This window comes from Equus caballus, chromosome X, assembly GCF_041296265.1.
Source record: "Equus caballus isolate H_3958 breed thoroughbred chromosome X, TB-T2T, whole genome shotgun sequence".
NCBI lineage: Eukaryota > Metazoa > Chordata > Mammalia > Perissodactyla > Equidae > Equus > Equus caballus.
Window position 1 is genome coordinate 133,292,551 of NC_091715.1, and position 15,877 is coordinate 133,308,427.

The window sequence follows — 15,877 nt, forward strand, 5'->3', positions numbered from 1 at the left end:
CACAGACTCCCCACAGCACACAGATTCTCCCCATGCCACACTGACTAAACCCATGGCTGAAATTCTCCCCATGACACAGGCTCCCTTCACATCACATTAACCTTCACCAGAGCGCACAGACTCATCTCGGCACAGACTCCCACGGAGCTCAAAGACTCATCTCATGGCACAAAGATACTCCCTGGAGCACACAGATCCTCCTCAGAGCACACAGCCTCACCCCACAGCACACAGATTCTCCCCAGAGAACATACACTCTCCCTATGACACACAGACTCGCTCTAGAGCACACGGACTCTCCAGAGAACACAGACTTCCTCCCAGAGCACAGTTCACAGCACAGCTTGAAGACCCACCCCATGAAACAGAGACTCCCATAACAGACAGACTTGCCCCATGGCACACAAACACCACAGGACACAGACCATACCAGAAGGAGACAGATTTGTCCCACACTACACGGAAACTACCCAGATCATGTAAAGTCACCTCACAAAACAGACTAAACCCATAGCACAGAGAGTCTCCCCACAACCCACAGATTTTCCCCACAGAACACAGTATGTCTCACAAACCACCATGCCACATAGCATACAGACTTTCCCTGCAGCACACAGACTCGCCCCACAAACACAAACCGTCTCCACAGGACACAGGACCTTCTCACAGCACACACACCCTCCCCACTTCCCGCAAACTGGCCTCAGGACACACAGCGTCTCCCCAAGACAAACAGACTTGCCCCACAGCAAAAAGACATGGCCCTAAGAACACACATTTGCCCCACAACTTGAAGACTCACCCCATGGCACAGACTAAATCCACAGCACAGAGACTCTCCCCACAGCACTCAGACAAGTTCACTCCACAGCACAGAGATGCAGCAGTACATCTCACAGCACGTATATGCCCCCATGATGCCCAGCTTTGTGCCATGACACAAACTTTTCCTACAATGCACCAATTCACTTCAAAGCAAACATGGTTACCATGCAATGCAAATACTTGCCCCACGGTGTGCTCATTTACCCTACAACATGCTGGCCTCCAGCAAACAGACTGAGTTACACAATGCACACCGTGGCCTTCCATCAACAAAACACACCCGAAGTTCCTCAGACACGCTCTGCAATAGATAATAGACACACCTCACACTGCACAGCACCACATCACAGCGTACAAATTGGCCCTACGAGGGACAGACTTGTTCCACAATAGGCACACTCATGCCGTAGCAGCACCCAATCTTTCTCTAAAGCGCCTCAGGGCACAGGCACAGCTGTGATCCACAACACCCTCACTCATCCCACAACACAGATGCAACCCACAACATACAAACATATCCCACAGCACAACACTCCACCCCCACAAAGCACAGAATTCTGTCACAACACACACTTGCCATACTGATTCACTTCATAAAGACCATACTCCTTATGGTGATTACACGGTGCAAACAAATGCCCCAAGCATGTGCAACCATTTGCTCTATAACTTCCGGATTTACCTCAAAGCACAAAGACTGCTTTCACTGCTCACGCTGCTGCCCTTACACAAGAAATGCCCAACCACACTCAGAATTCCACCCAAATACACGAGTTCTTCCATCAGTATACGTAGTTGCTCCACAACACACACAAATACCACTGAACCCTGAGGCTCCCCTTAAATGCACAGACAAACTCTTTGGAGCATAGACTTGCCCCACAACATAATCACACCCACAAAACTTACAATTCACAAACATGCCGGTAAACGCATGGATTTCTTCCACAATGCACAGAATTGCATCACAACACAGACTTACTCTAAAATGGAAAACCGACAAAGCATATAAACATTCCCCAGTGTGTAGACACACAATACACATATTACTCCTGCAACACACAAGTTTCCATCATAGTTTACAGACATGCTTTACTACACTACTGAGCTACAACTCTGGCCTACACCAGAGACACAGCTTGTGTAATGTCTAAGAGCAAGGCCTCTGGACCCAGACTACCTGGGTTCAAATCCAGGTTCCGCCCCTTTCTAATTGTATCACCTTGGGTAAGTATATTTTTCTATTCTTTAGTTTGCTCATCTGTAAAACAAAGATTGCAACAGTACTTACTCAAAAAGGTTGTTGTGAGTATTAAATGAATTAAGATATGTTATGTGCTTAGTACTATGCCTGGCACATAGGAACTATTACAGTTGCTAATTTATAATACTCTCGTCCCCCCAACCACCAGCATTACTACTAAATACCTAGAATCATCTGATAGCACAAAGATTCACAACGTGATACATAGACTAGCCGCAGAACATCTAGAAACAATCTATAGCATGCAGACATCCCACCACAATGCCCACATACCCTACAGAGAGCACAGACAGAACCCTAAACCAGATGCTGCTCACCACACACTGAACTGCATCACAGTGAAGAAATTTGCTCTACAGTCCGCAGGCTTGCTCCATAATACACAGATTCATCCTGCAATATCCAGACTGAATGCATAACACCAGGCCTCACCCCACAAGGCACAGACCCACCACACAACACACACACTCCATACAGCTCAGTGATATGCCCTATATAACACAAACATACACTACCACACACAGATTTTTGTTCCATAGTGTGTGGATATATCTATTATTCACAAACATGCTCTTAAATCCATGGTCCTAAATTTACAACTTTTGTGCTATGATACTAAGACTCATCCTGCAACACACAGACTCATTCAACAATTCACAGATGTGCCACAATGCAGACTCATCACAATACAGACTCATCACAATACAGACTCATCTAGAGACACCTAGATATGCTCTACAGTACATATACTTGCTCTAAAAAAGTTGAGCATGCACAGACATACCCTATACAGTGCATGGAATTGCATTATAACACACAGACTAAGCCCACAATGTGAGGCTTTCCCCCATAAACTAGGGCTTGGCTCATGCATACATAGAACATGCCATAATATGTATTACATCTCCCAACACACGTAGAGGTACTTTAATGTGTACAGAGAAGCTTCACAGTGCTCAGCATTGCATAACACACACCCTCACTCTACAATGCACAAACTTGCCCCCTCAATGCCTACTTGCCTCCCATGCACAAACATGCCCCAAACATTAAGACACTTCCCATGAGCATAGATGGGCCCCAGAATGCTCAGACATAATTCCGCACCAACACACACACACACACACAGCCTGCAACACACAGAGGCATCCTATAACGCACAGACACACACCCCCAATGTAGCAATTAGCCTCAGAATATCTAGGGACCCCTACATCATATACACACTTATCACAGCACACATGGTTCCCCCACAACTCACAGAATTTCATCACAATTTACAAACTTCCCCTGCAAAGCACAGACTTGGCAACAATACCCAGATTCATTCCACAAGGCACGGGGACATGCCATAATCCAGGGACCAGACTCACAACAAGTAAACATTCCTTTCAAAATAGACACTCCCCAAACACACAGAACTCTCTGACAGCTCACAAAACCACATCACAAAACACAAAACAGCTGAGAAAAACACATCTTTCCTATAAAGCAGAGGCTCAACACACAACTTCACAGTTAGTCCATAATCGAAAGCCTTGCCACATACACAGTGCAAATGTTAGCATGTTGATTGTCAAACATGATATAAAACAATGCCCTCTCAACAGGACCCATCCCACAATGCACAGATAAACCCCACTGTTGTTTACTTGGATAAATTTTATAATCCCTAGGTTCTCTGCAACCCAAGACATGCTACAACATCTAGACATACCCCACAGGCCCAGAGACATGCCACAAAGCACAACATGCCCCAAAACAAAGGGGCAGTATAGATTGTGGTTAAAAGCTTACACTTAGGATTTGGGCTGCCTGGGTTCCAATCCCACATGGATCATTTACTAATTTTGTGACCTTGGAAAGGTTTTTAAACCTCTCTGTGCCTTACTTTTCTCAGGTCTAAATTGAGAATAATAATGGTACTTACTTGTCAGAACTGTTAAGAGGAATAAATGGGTGAATGCCTATAAAGTGTTTAGAACAGTGCTTGGCACAGAATTAGTGTTATTGATGTTAGCTGATCTTGTTGTTGTTATTGTTGTTGTTTCTACACATGGAACTGGACCATAATGGTAAGATTCAATCTAAAATAATTAGAATTAACCCACAACACATAGAGTATACCCCCACAAAGCACCGAATCACATTACAGCTTACAGTTTCACCATCCTTTCCTTACAATCCTATATAGACTGCACTTAGCCCGCAACACCCAGAAACATTTACCACACAGTCTCTGCGTAACACCTAGACTCATCACACAACACACAGACACACATCGCAATGCACAAACATGCCCATGGTACAGAAACTCATCCATGCAAAGTCTCATCCCGTTCGACTAAATGCACCCCATCATATATATACACGCTCTGCAATACACATACTCAACACCAGACACATTGGCCACACAACACAAAGAACTCACTTTAAAATCCCTGGAAACAATCCACAACACACAGACTTCTCCAACACACAGAATTATATCACATCATTCCTATCAAACCCCGCAAATATCACCCATACTCCCCAATTTTCCACAGTGCACAGATTCTCCCCATAATGCAGATAATATCTCCACAGGATCCAGCCTTGCTCCACAACACACAGGCTTGTCCCATATCACATAAATTGCCCCATTCCCCATAAACATGATCTTTAATGTACAGAGTCATATAACAAAGCAGACACACCCCACAATGCCTATACTAGACACATAACACACACACCGGCTATCCACAATGAAGACTTAACCAAAAACATCTAGAATCAACCCAGTAAACACCTTCGTTTCACAATACCAAGATTTGTCCTACAGAGTATGGAAAGCCCTCCAACACACAGACCTGATACACAATACCTCAACATGCCCTACAATGTACAGACCCAACTTCACAGTGCAGACTCCTCCCACAAAGTAGAGAATGGCATCACAGCATACCATCTTGCTCCACTGTGCACAGTCTGGCCTCACAATATCTGGATGTATTCTTCAATGCACAGGCATCCCCACAGCCCACAGCCCCCCAGGGGAACAGAATTATATTATAGTGCAAGGGCCCCAAATGCCTTCAGTTGTTCCCACATAGTCTTCCAATTGATATGCAGGACTCATAACACTCAAATACAACCTATAACCACAGACTTATTCCACAATCTGCAGACATACTCCATGATGCATAGACATCGCCCACAATGCAAATGTCTGCCTGCGTTACCTACACTCACATCAGAACATTCAGAGTCAGCTCACTGCTCACAGATTACCCCCCAACCCATAAACATGCCCTCAACATACAGACATGCTTCTCAAAGTATGGATATGACCACAACCCACATGCTTGCCCCATAAAGCACAGGATAATAACACAATGCCAAGATATGCCCCACAAAGCCCAGACTGCCACACAATACACAGAGTCATCACACAGCACAGTCATGCTCCACAGTGCCAAGCATAAACCCCAACAAAGCACACATAGACTCCAGAATGCATAGACCTGCCTGGTGACACAAGGCATGCCATGCAACACATAGACTGTCCTACCTTGCAAAGGTTAGAATCACAATGCACAAACTCACTCTACAAAACTGATTTTTTCTACAATAGATGCAATCACTGCACAATGAAAACACTAGAACCACAACACCCAACCGCACTGCAAAGCATTCTCCCCGTATTTCCCCACCACATAATGCATCTGTATGCCCCTCAACTCCCAAACTCGCCCAACCACACTTAGACACACCATACAATGCATAGACATACTCCACAATCCAGACAGATACCAGAACACCTCATATGCGACACAAACACGCCTCATAACACACTTAATCTTCCACAATGCACAGACTTATCCCATGAAGCGCAGGTTTGCCCAATTGAGTCTGATTTAATATCACAACTCCTAGACTTGTCCCCAAACACAAAAGCATACACGCAGACATATACCACAACATCCAGAATCACCCCAAGATGCCCAGATTCACTCCACAATACCCAGAAACACCGTGTCATTAATGCGCAGCCAGAAACGCACAGCACACAGACTTATCTCAAAAGTACATAGCTACACAACAGTGCACAGACATGCCCTACAACAGAGATGTGCCCACAATCTACCCTTACTTTGCAGTGCAAACACCTGGCTTACAGGGAAAATAGGAGCAACAAAGCACTTCGATCTGTCCTGCTGCACAAAGACACATCCTGTAATGCCAGTCCGCAACCCGTTACACACACTCATCCCACCAACAGCGAGCCCATCGCACAACATACAGAACTGCAAAAACCCAATACACAGACCCAAATGCACAACTCAGACTCTTACCCAAAAGCGCAGAATCACACCTCAAAGCACTACTATGCCCCGCAATGCACAGTATGAAGTCACAGTGGAGAGACACACCTCGTGTTACAAGACTCTTCCTACAATGCAGAAACATGCCCCCATGTGCATCTCTTCCCCCATGACACAGCCATCCAGATATTCTTTACAATTCCTAGATACAGTGCCAAGACTCTGCCTACCACTCACAGACCCACACCAAAGCATACAGAACCACCCCAGAGCATACAGATTCCCCACACATTGTATAGGATCAATTCATGACACATAGATGTACCACACAAAACTCAGAGTTGACACAAAACATGCATATACACACTTGCCCCTCAGCACAAAGACTGACCCCAAAACACTTGAGGTCAATGACAACACTCAACCTCCTCTCCCAACAAGACATGGAATAGCATCACAAAACACAGTCCATCCTGCAATATATAGAACCATCCTACAACTAATGTGCTTGCCTCACGGTGCAAAGATTTGTCCAAGCATTACACACACATGCATTATAATGTGTAGAAACATCCTACAACGTAGAGACATGCCCCCAGATAAAGACTTGTCCCATGACACACAGGATTGTACCACAGCACATCAGCTCACTGTTCAAGATCTAGATTAGCCTAACACACAATGTTGCCCCACACCACACTAATTCTACAAATCCCATACTTGCAGCAAAATATACAGATTTGACCCATAAGGTCTCAAACTCACAGTACAACACACAGACTCTAAAAATAGCTGCCAAATCATATTAAAACATAAGAATATTCCCCCATAGAAACACCTTCATCAAGCCCACAGTTGCCCTGCAATGGACAGAAAGGAACAACAACACTCAAACTTGGCTCACAGTTTTCCGGTTGCCCCACAACATATGGAATTGCATCATAATGCATAAGCATGACCAATAACTCACAGACTTACCCCAGAGAACAAAGAATGGCCCCACCACACACTTACCACACAATTCCCAAATTTACATAAAACACTCACACTCAACCCAAAATACACAAATCCACCTTGCATCAAACACAACATAATACCTAGCTTTACTCTCACTTAGAATCAATTCACAATTCACATTTGTCCCACAATGCCCAGACATAGACTATAATGTACAGACAATGGTCACAACTTAAACATTCCCAAAACAATGCACAGAATCCAGTAACACCACAGAGCTCTCCATACAATCTTCAGACTCACCTCACAGCACCCCAAATTACATAAAAACACGCACTCATTCCAAAATGGACAGCTTCTCCCACAGCTCCTGTATAATCCCACAATACACAAACATGCCTCATAAGATACAGACTCCCCAGAAACACAGTATTGCATAACAACTTACAAATGTATCTCAAAACATACACTCCATAATGAGTGGACTCCTCCAAAACATCTGGTCACATCCTCAAATGCAGAGCCTCACCCCTCCCCCACCAGCATAGTCTTTCCCAGTAGATCTAAAATATGCCACAGAAAACACACTTGCCCCACAATGTGTAGAAATTTACACAACTTTCAAATTCATCCTATAATGCACAGACTTTTACCCCTACATGCACTGTTACCCCACAATGCAGAGACTCATCCACAAAATGAATAATTAACCCATAGTTCACCACAACCACCATATATGCCCCAAAACACACAGACATGCACCACAACACCAAGAAACACTCCACAACATGCATATGAGCCTCGTAATGCCCAAACTCTCCTATAACTCCCACACTCATCCCTCAACACTTAGACCAACTTATGATGTCATACATGCTCCATGACATAAGACTCCCACCACAGCCCACAGAATCATATCACAATATACAAATTTACCACACACTGTAAAATTCCTCCAAAAAATGCCAAAACTTGCTCCATAAAGCATCCAATATTACTATAACACCTAGATTCACCTCAAAACTCAGTCTTGCACCATAATACTACAGAAATGCCTCACAATACCTACGATGAACAGACTTGCACCACAATGGCCAGACTACCTCATAACACCAAGACATGCCTTATAACCCACAGGTAAGTTCCACAATGCAAAAATACGATAATACATAGCCTCACTTTACAGTGTAAACTCACCCCACTATGGTAAGAATAGAATGCAAACATCCAGCCACACCCCCAATTCAGTCTTGCCACACAACACTAAGACATGTCTTACAATGCACAAACTAGCTCCACAATAGCTAGATACAGCTAACTTACTATGGACAGATGTAGCCTATGACACAAAGATTTCTCCACAAGCAAATTGCATTCTGATGCACAGATTCATCCTAAAACACACACAATCACTCCATAAGGCAAATACTTACCCCACAAAGAGAACATATGTCCCCAACCTCCAGAATAGCCCTAGAACACACATATTTGCCCCATAGGATGAAGATATACTCCATATTGTGCAATTATGCCCCTCACCAGACGTGCTTTACAACACAGCCTTACCCTACAAACCACACTTGACCCACAAACTAGACACAATCTTCAGTGCACATACTCACCCCCACAACACCTTGGCAAAGCCTCCAATGAAAAGACGCATTCTACAATATACAAAATATCTTGAAAATGTACAGACATCCCCCACAATCCCAGAATGGCAACATCATGCTCAGACTTTCTCCCAAATGCAAATTCATTTCAAAACACCTAGAATCTAATCACAACATACAAACTTAACCCATATCAGATTCCCCCAACAATGCACTGACATGCCCCACAACACTCAGACTCTCCTACACGCACAAAAATCTCATCACAACCTCACATCGCCCCACAAAATCTCTATGTGACTCACAATATTAGACAAGTCTCACAATATACAGATTTGCCGCACCCCACTGAGGGACACACCCTATCAGGCATAGATATGCTATACCACACAAACTCACCCCACAAAACAAATCATCACCCAACATAATGATTCCAAACTCAAGACATGCTCAGTTACATACTGGCACACCCCACAACACACAGAATTATGTCATAAGGTATATTTGCCTTATGGCATACAGAGTAGTCCCACGGCACAAACACAAGCTCCCCCACATCCAGATTTTCCCTTAATAATTCACACTCTCTTTACAACACCAGGACACACCCAACACCACATCCAGAATCAACCTATATCATACAGACTTGCCTCACAATGCACAGCATTGGACCACAACATCCAGAAATGCCATACTATGTTCAGACACAACCCCACACCCAAGAGAAGTCCCACCTTTTAACAAAAACCCACATAGATTCTCCACAGGACACAGACACACCCTACAATACAAAGACTGGCCCTGAGACACAACAATTTAGTATAGAATCTCTAGAATCATCCTATGACACATAGTCTCACCCCATTACTCCAAGATATATTCCGCAATATACAGACTGCAATGTATAGACCACAAAACCTAGGCATGCCCTACCATGTGAAGACATGTTCTATAGTCCATAGATTTCCCCAACAGTACATTAAGAAAATCACAGTCATAAAAGTCGCAACACTCAGAATCACTCCCGTAAAACAAAGTCACTCCAAACCAGATGCTCAGGCTTCACAGAGCCCATAATTCATAGAGACAATGCACAATCCAGGGCTTCACCTCACAGCCCCTAGCCATGCCTCCCTTAATGCAGAGAACACAGTGCACACATGAATCAGACTAGTCAGACTGGCATCACAAGAAACTCACAGGACCTACAATTTACTAACTCTTCACATAACTCATATACTTGCCTCACAACACCTAGACTCACCTTTCTTCAGAAAGACTCACCCCACAACATAAGACTCATCACCCTAAAACATATAGAATCAACCCACAAAACAAAGAGACTTCCCCTGTAGCAAAAAGGTTTTCTCCACTTCACTCAGACTCACCTCACCTCACCAGACTCACTCCATAGCACCTAGCCTCACATTATAGCACAGAGACTAGCTATACAACTAGAAACCTAACCTGTAACACACAGACTCACCCCACAATGTCTAGCCTCACACTGCTGCAAAGGCATGCCACCTAACTCAGAAACTAGCCCCCAAACACTCAGACTTGCCCCACGGTCCTCATGGAGTCATATCACAACACAGAGAAGAGCCATACACAGAAAAACATAATCCACAACACACAGTCACCCCATAACACCCAGACTTGCCCCAAATTTCTGAGACACCCCTAATAATACCCAGAGTTGCTACCCAATACTCAGAAGGCCTCACAACACCAAGAAAAGCAGCACAATATGTATGCTCACTCTGGAACATTCAGATTTACTCTATGACATTTAATCCTTGACAACATGTTGTTTCTCCATAGTGTATAAACAGAGGACCTACATGCTCATACTGAGCTTTGGCAAGTGACTTCATTCCTTTGAGTCTGTATACCCATCTGTAAACATGGACAAAATACTTCCTTTTAGGCCATTTCAAGAATTAAATGAGATAATTGCAGGAAAGAAGCAAGGTTCAGAACACAGTCTTGGGAGGCAGATGTGCCTGCTCCAAGTCCTGGCTCCACCAGTTACTGGGGCTGGCACCTCGGCACATTCGACATTAGAAATAGTCAGTGGTAGAGTTGAAGGAATATGGACATGGTGTCAGTCAGGCCTGGTTTTGGATTCTGCCCCTGCCACTTATTGGTCATATGACCTACACAATGCACTCTAATTCTCTGATCCTCAGTGCTCATTTGTAAACTGGGGATGACACTGGTTCCTGTCTCCTAAGCTGTTGGAAGGATTGAATTACACCAGGTATCTTAGTCTGAACTTCTAGCCAAAGAAAAGAAGTAGAATGGAGAAGAAGGTAGGAGTAACTCTGGAGCCCTTTGTAATAGGCAAGCTTGGGAAAGCAGAAGGTGGGATGGGGCTGTGTGTGGTGTGGGCTTTGAACAGTGAGAAGTCAGCACATGGGCCCTGCCTGGGGCCAGAGGTGAGAAGGAAGAGAGGTACATGCCAGGATCTCCGACAGACATGTCCCCTATGGCAGCGGGATTTGAAGATCTGAGCAGCCACCTGCTTTTTGTCTTCAGATTATAAAAGTCTGTGTCATTAGACCATAGTTAGCATGTTCAATAATCAACATTTTCAAAGGAGGCCATCTTTTAATGTTTATTTTCTTGGCTGCTTCAAGAGTAGGAAGAAAATCTCAAGCTCTTTCTACTGGCTGTGTCATAGAAAAGCAGGTGTGGAAATGACCAGAAAAATCTTTCCAGAAGAAAGTGCTCACATCTACTCACATGTGTTTATCATAGACAAGTACATACAAACCAGAACACACACACACACGTAGTGCCACAGATGTTCACAATGACACAGGTGTGTCATAATCTCACAGACCATACGTTCTTACAGCCACACCCAAGGACGTATGTTTGCACAAATATGAACATAAAACCCAGAGTTCCAACAGGGGTCATCTCACGAATACACAGATATACATATGCATATATGCAGATACACACAAATGCCCATAGTCTTCTATGTGGGCACAGAGCAACCTGTAGTCATAAATATGCACTCCACACTCGCACCCACCCAGAGAAGCATGCAGAGACATATATATGTCAACCTAGGCATTCAGAAGATGTGTTTACTGATTCATAACCTCATGCAAAACACAGACGCATACACATACACACATACAAAAACACATACATGCTTCTAGAGGCTCACAAGGCACAGATATATTCTCAGACATCCCCAGACATTTATGCAGAAATATAGACAAGCATACAGAAACCCACACAGGCACATATGTGTTTGCATGTGTGCATACATACCCATAGACAGATGCATGGAATTATCCATTAGGAAACACAGGTGTATGTGTTTTTGCTGACATGCAGAGACATGGATACATTTATATAAACACTGAAACATAGAGATTCATAGGTAAATACATATGTTTTAAACATATACTTACAGTTTCATGATCACAGAGTCACATGCATATACACAGAGACGCATGGTTCTTATTAAAACACACATGCAGAAACATGCTTATGCCTGCACATGCAACATAAGTGCTCACGCTCACCATAAAACATGTAAATGTGCATACATGCACATGCATGACAATGTACGTGGGAGTGCACATGGACATAGTCATGCACATGGGTGCACATATGGAAATATACAAGCATGCAAGTGTGCACATGCACTTGTACATGGAAACATATACATGCACACACAGACAAAACAGAAGATCTGATGGATCCATAGAGATGGAGCCATAAAGACATCTCTGCATGCATATGCACACACAATGTATATACATTTAGAGAGATACGTTTTTATATGCAGAGAGATATGCATTATATATAGATGCAGAGAAACAGATTGATTTAGCAGAGAGAGTTTCATGTGCAGAAACATATACCTACACACACAGACACAGGCCAAAAATCCACACAAAGATATACATGGGCAAACACATCTGCATTCACACACAGATTCACCCAGATGCATAAGAGGAGCATGCGAAGTCATGTGCATGTGCGGATACCTAGGTAAATTCACAGAGATGGAGGCATGTGCACAGAGGCAGAGATGTACGTGGACCCACACCCATAAAGACTCACAAGGAGATGGACACAGAAGCTTGTAGAGATGCATGCAGAAACACATATACAGATTTATACACATGCAGACATTCCACATGGATATACAGGTACACATGGAGATCCACAAACACATACCTGAACAAACACAGAGGCACACAGATCACACAGAAGCATGCATGTCTGTTGACCTGTGCACACAGACATAGAAATGTGTGCACCCACACTGATAGAGTCCAGCATACCTTCACAGCCATACACTTGCACAAACACTTGTGTGTATAGTCATATGTATAGATGCAAACATAGGTGAGCATACATACCACCAAGGCATGCACAAATACTGGGACAGACATACATGTTACACACAGGCATGCGAAATATCCATGCATATAGAGTCCTGACATGCACACAGAAACATAAACCTCTGCACATGGACATACAGATGCATTCGCCCAGAGTGCCATCCCAAGGAATTCATCCTCATGCAGACTGATTTAGGCAGACACGCACACATATGCCCCCATAGGTATGAAGGTGGTCACGCAGACATACATAAGCAAACAGAGGTGGATGAACAGATGGATGAACACTGAGGCATGCATGTATGAATATAGAAGCACCTAGACGTGGAGAAAGAGGCTTACAGGCCAGAATGTACAGGTACAGACATATAGACTTACACTCAGACACACACACATACATTTATTATGTGCACACAGACATATAGGCATGCAGAGACCCACATAGATGAATATTTGCAAGCAGTAAACATGAGGACTAAACATGTCCATACAGACATAGATGCTATCTTTTACACATGGACTCATGCAGAGATAGATACACAGGAATACAGGTACAGTCCCAGAGACTTACATATGTACACATAGACATGGATACTGGCCTCCAAAGAAGACAAGATTTCACCTACTCAGATAGTGACACACTCCAAACCCCCTTACAGGCATATGCACACAGAGCTCTATAAATGCACTTGCATACACAGACACATAAATGCACATGCAGATGTACACTCAGGTGCCAGGTGTATTTACCCAGAAATGCACAAGCACACATCCCAAGCACATAAAAGTGAGAGACATACACATATATTGATAGACAATGCAGACCTAAACACACTGAAAAGTATAGATATATCCACAAGGAACACAAATGCACAGATGCGCAGACTCGCACACTCACATGTCACCGTACACACACACACACACACACACACAGTAATCTACAAATGTACTCCTATGCCCATCCAACACTAGATCCTAAATGTACATCAAACATATGAATGGATTTTTCTACATCTGCCAATATAGGCATGTAGATGCATACATGGGTTTAATCATGCTACAGACAGAACTGTAGATTTACACATGCACAGACATAGAGACATGTGTGTACACATATGAAAACACAGAGACTCAATCACATATAAAAGAACACACAAATAAATGCTTTTTCAAAGCAGGCTGTGACTTTTAGTGTACCTTTTTCTAGCCTCTTTAAGAGAAAATAAAAATTCTTGAGCTCCCTCTGATAACTATGCTGTATAAAAGTAGATGTAGAAATTACCAGAAAGATCTCTAAAAGATCTGGAGTGCACATATGTTTGTGTGTGTGCACTCACTTCCACTTGCACAGAATCACAGATATAGAATCACACTAAAGCACAGAAATATAAACCTGCATAACCAAATACAGAAAGATACATAGAAAGACACACATCACACAGTGTAATATTTAAGGGCATGGCTATTGAATTTGAAACCAAACAAACCAAACCAAACCTGAGTTTGCATCCCAGCTCCAGCACTTACTATCTCAGTGATTTGGGGCCATTTTCCTGCTTTCTCGTCTGTAACATAAGGGTATCTATCTCTTAGAGCTATTTGAAGATTCAGTGAAAGGCTTGGCCTTGTGCTTGGACTGTCATAGATGCTACTGCTGTTGTTTTTTAGTTTTGCTAAAGCTGAAGGTCTTATCTGGATAGGGTTTTGGGTTTTGTGGTCAAAGCGCATGGTTCTATCATAGAGATGTATTCATTATCATTATTTGTAAATGGTATTAATAAAGAATAGATTACCTTCACAGAGAGGCCATTTCTGAAATTTTCAGAGATGATAAGGGCTTATTACTGTCCCTGGCAAATGGAAAGACCTTAAATATTTCCTGCTATTGTTGTTTGTTGTGGTTGGGACCATTATTCGTATCGTTTTCCTTCTTTTCCTTTTTGCAGGAGGAGTTGGAAGATGGAGAGAGCCATTAGAAGAGGGAGAAGAGGACTTCCTGCCCAGTGCGCATTTGCCACCCAGTGACCATGCTGAGTAAGTACACTATTTGTGAATTGCTCAAAAACATCCCTAAAATTTCACCCAGTTGCAGGGTTGCATAACCGCTGTGGCAAATAAGCTAGAAATATCAAGTTATAGTGGTTTCTGCTATATTCAGAAATTAAAAATAGTAGTAAAATAAAAAGAAACCTTTCTAAATTTCCTTTCCCCCACTCAGTTTCTCTCTGGGCTTCACTGAGACTGTTCCATAGCAGTGTCTTCAAACTCTCTAATTATAGGCCACCTAAAATAACTATCTACCCCATCATACATCTTGAAGTTAGCACCCGAATTTTTTATCGCAAGTGTAATTATTTGTTGAGTTATTTCCAGCATATTATAAATACTTACAGTTTTAAACGAGTGATTTAATCACATTTTTGCATGCATTCAATTAACTATAAATACCATAGTAACTTGATACTCATCTTGGTTGATTTAAAAGCAAATAAAGAAAAAACCATGAACAGTCATAAATTCTATATGATTTTATTACTT

The 15,877-nt window shown here is 43.0% G+C and overlaps 1 protein-coding gene across 5 annotated transcripts in view; it reads left to right on the forward strand.

Moving 5' to 3' along the window:
- The window catches only part of LOC106781387 (tigger transposable element-derived protein 1), a 59,361-nt gene that overhangs the window by 5,523 nt on the left and 37,961 nt on the right, over positions 1-15,877 (forward strand). For all 5 annotated transcript variants that reach the window (XR_011435094.1, XR_011435096.1, XM_070258652.1 and 2 more), the window contains one exon: positions 15,286-15,373. The gene's annotated coding sequence lies outside the window, so the exon portion shown is untranslated. The remainder of the gene's footprint in view (positions 1-15,285; positions 15,374-15,877) is intronic.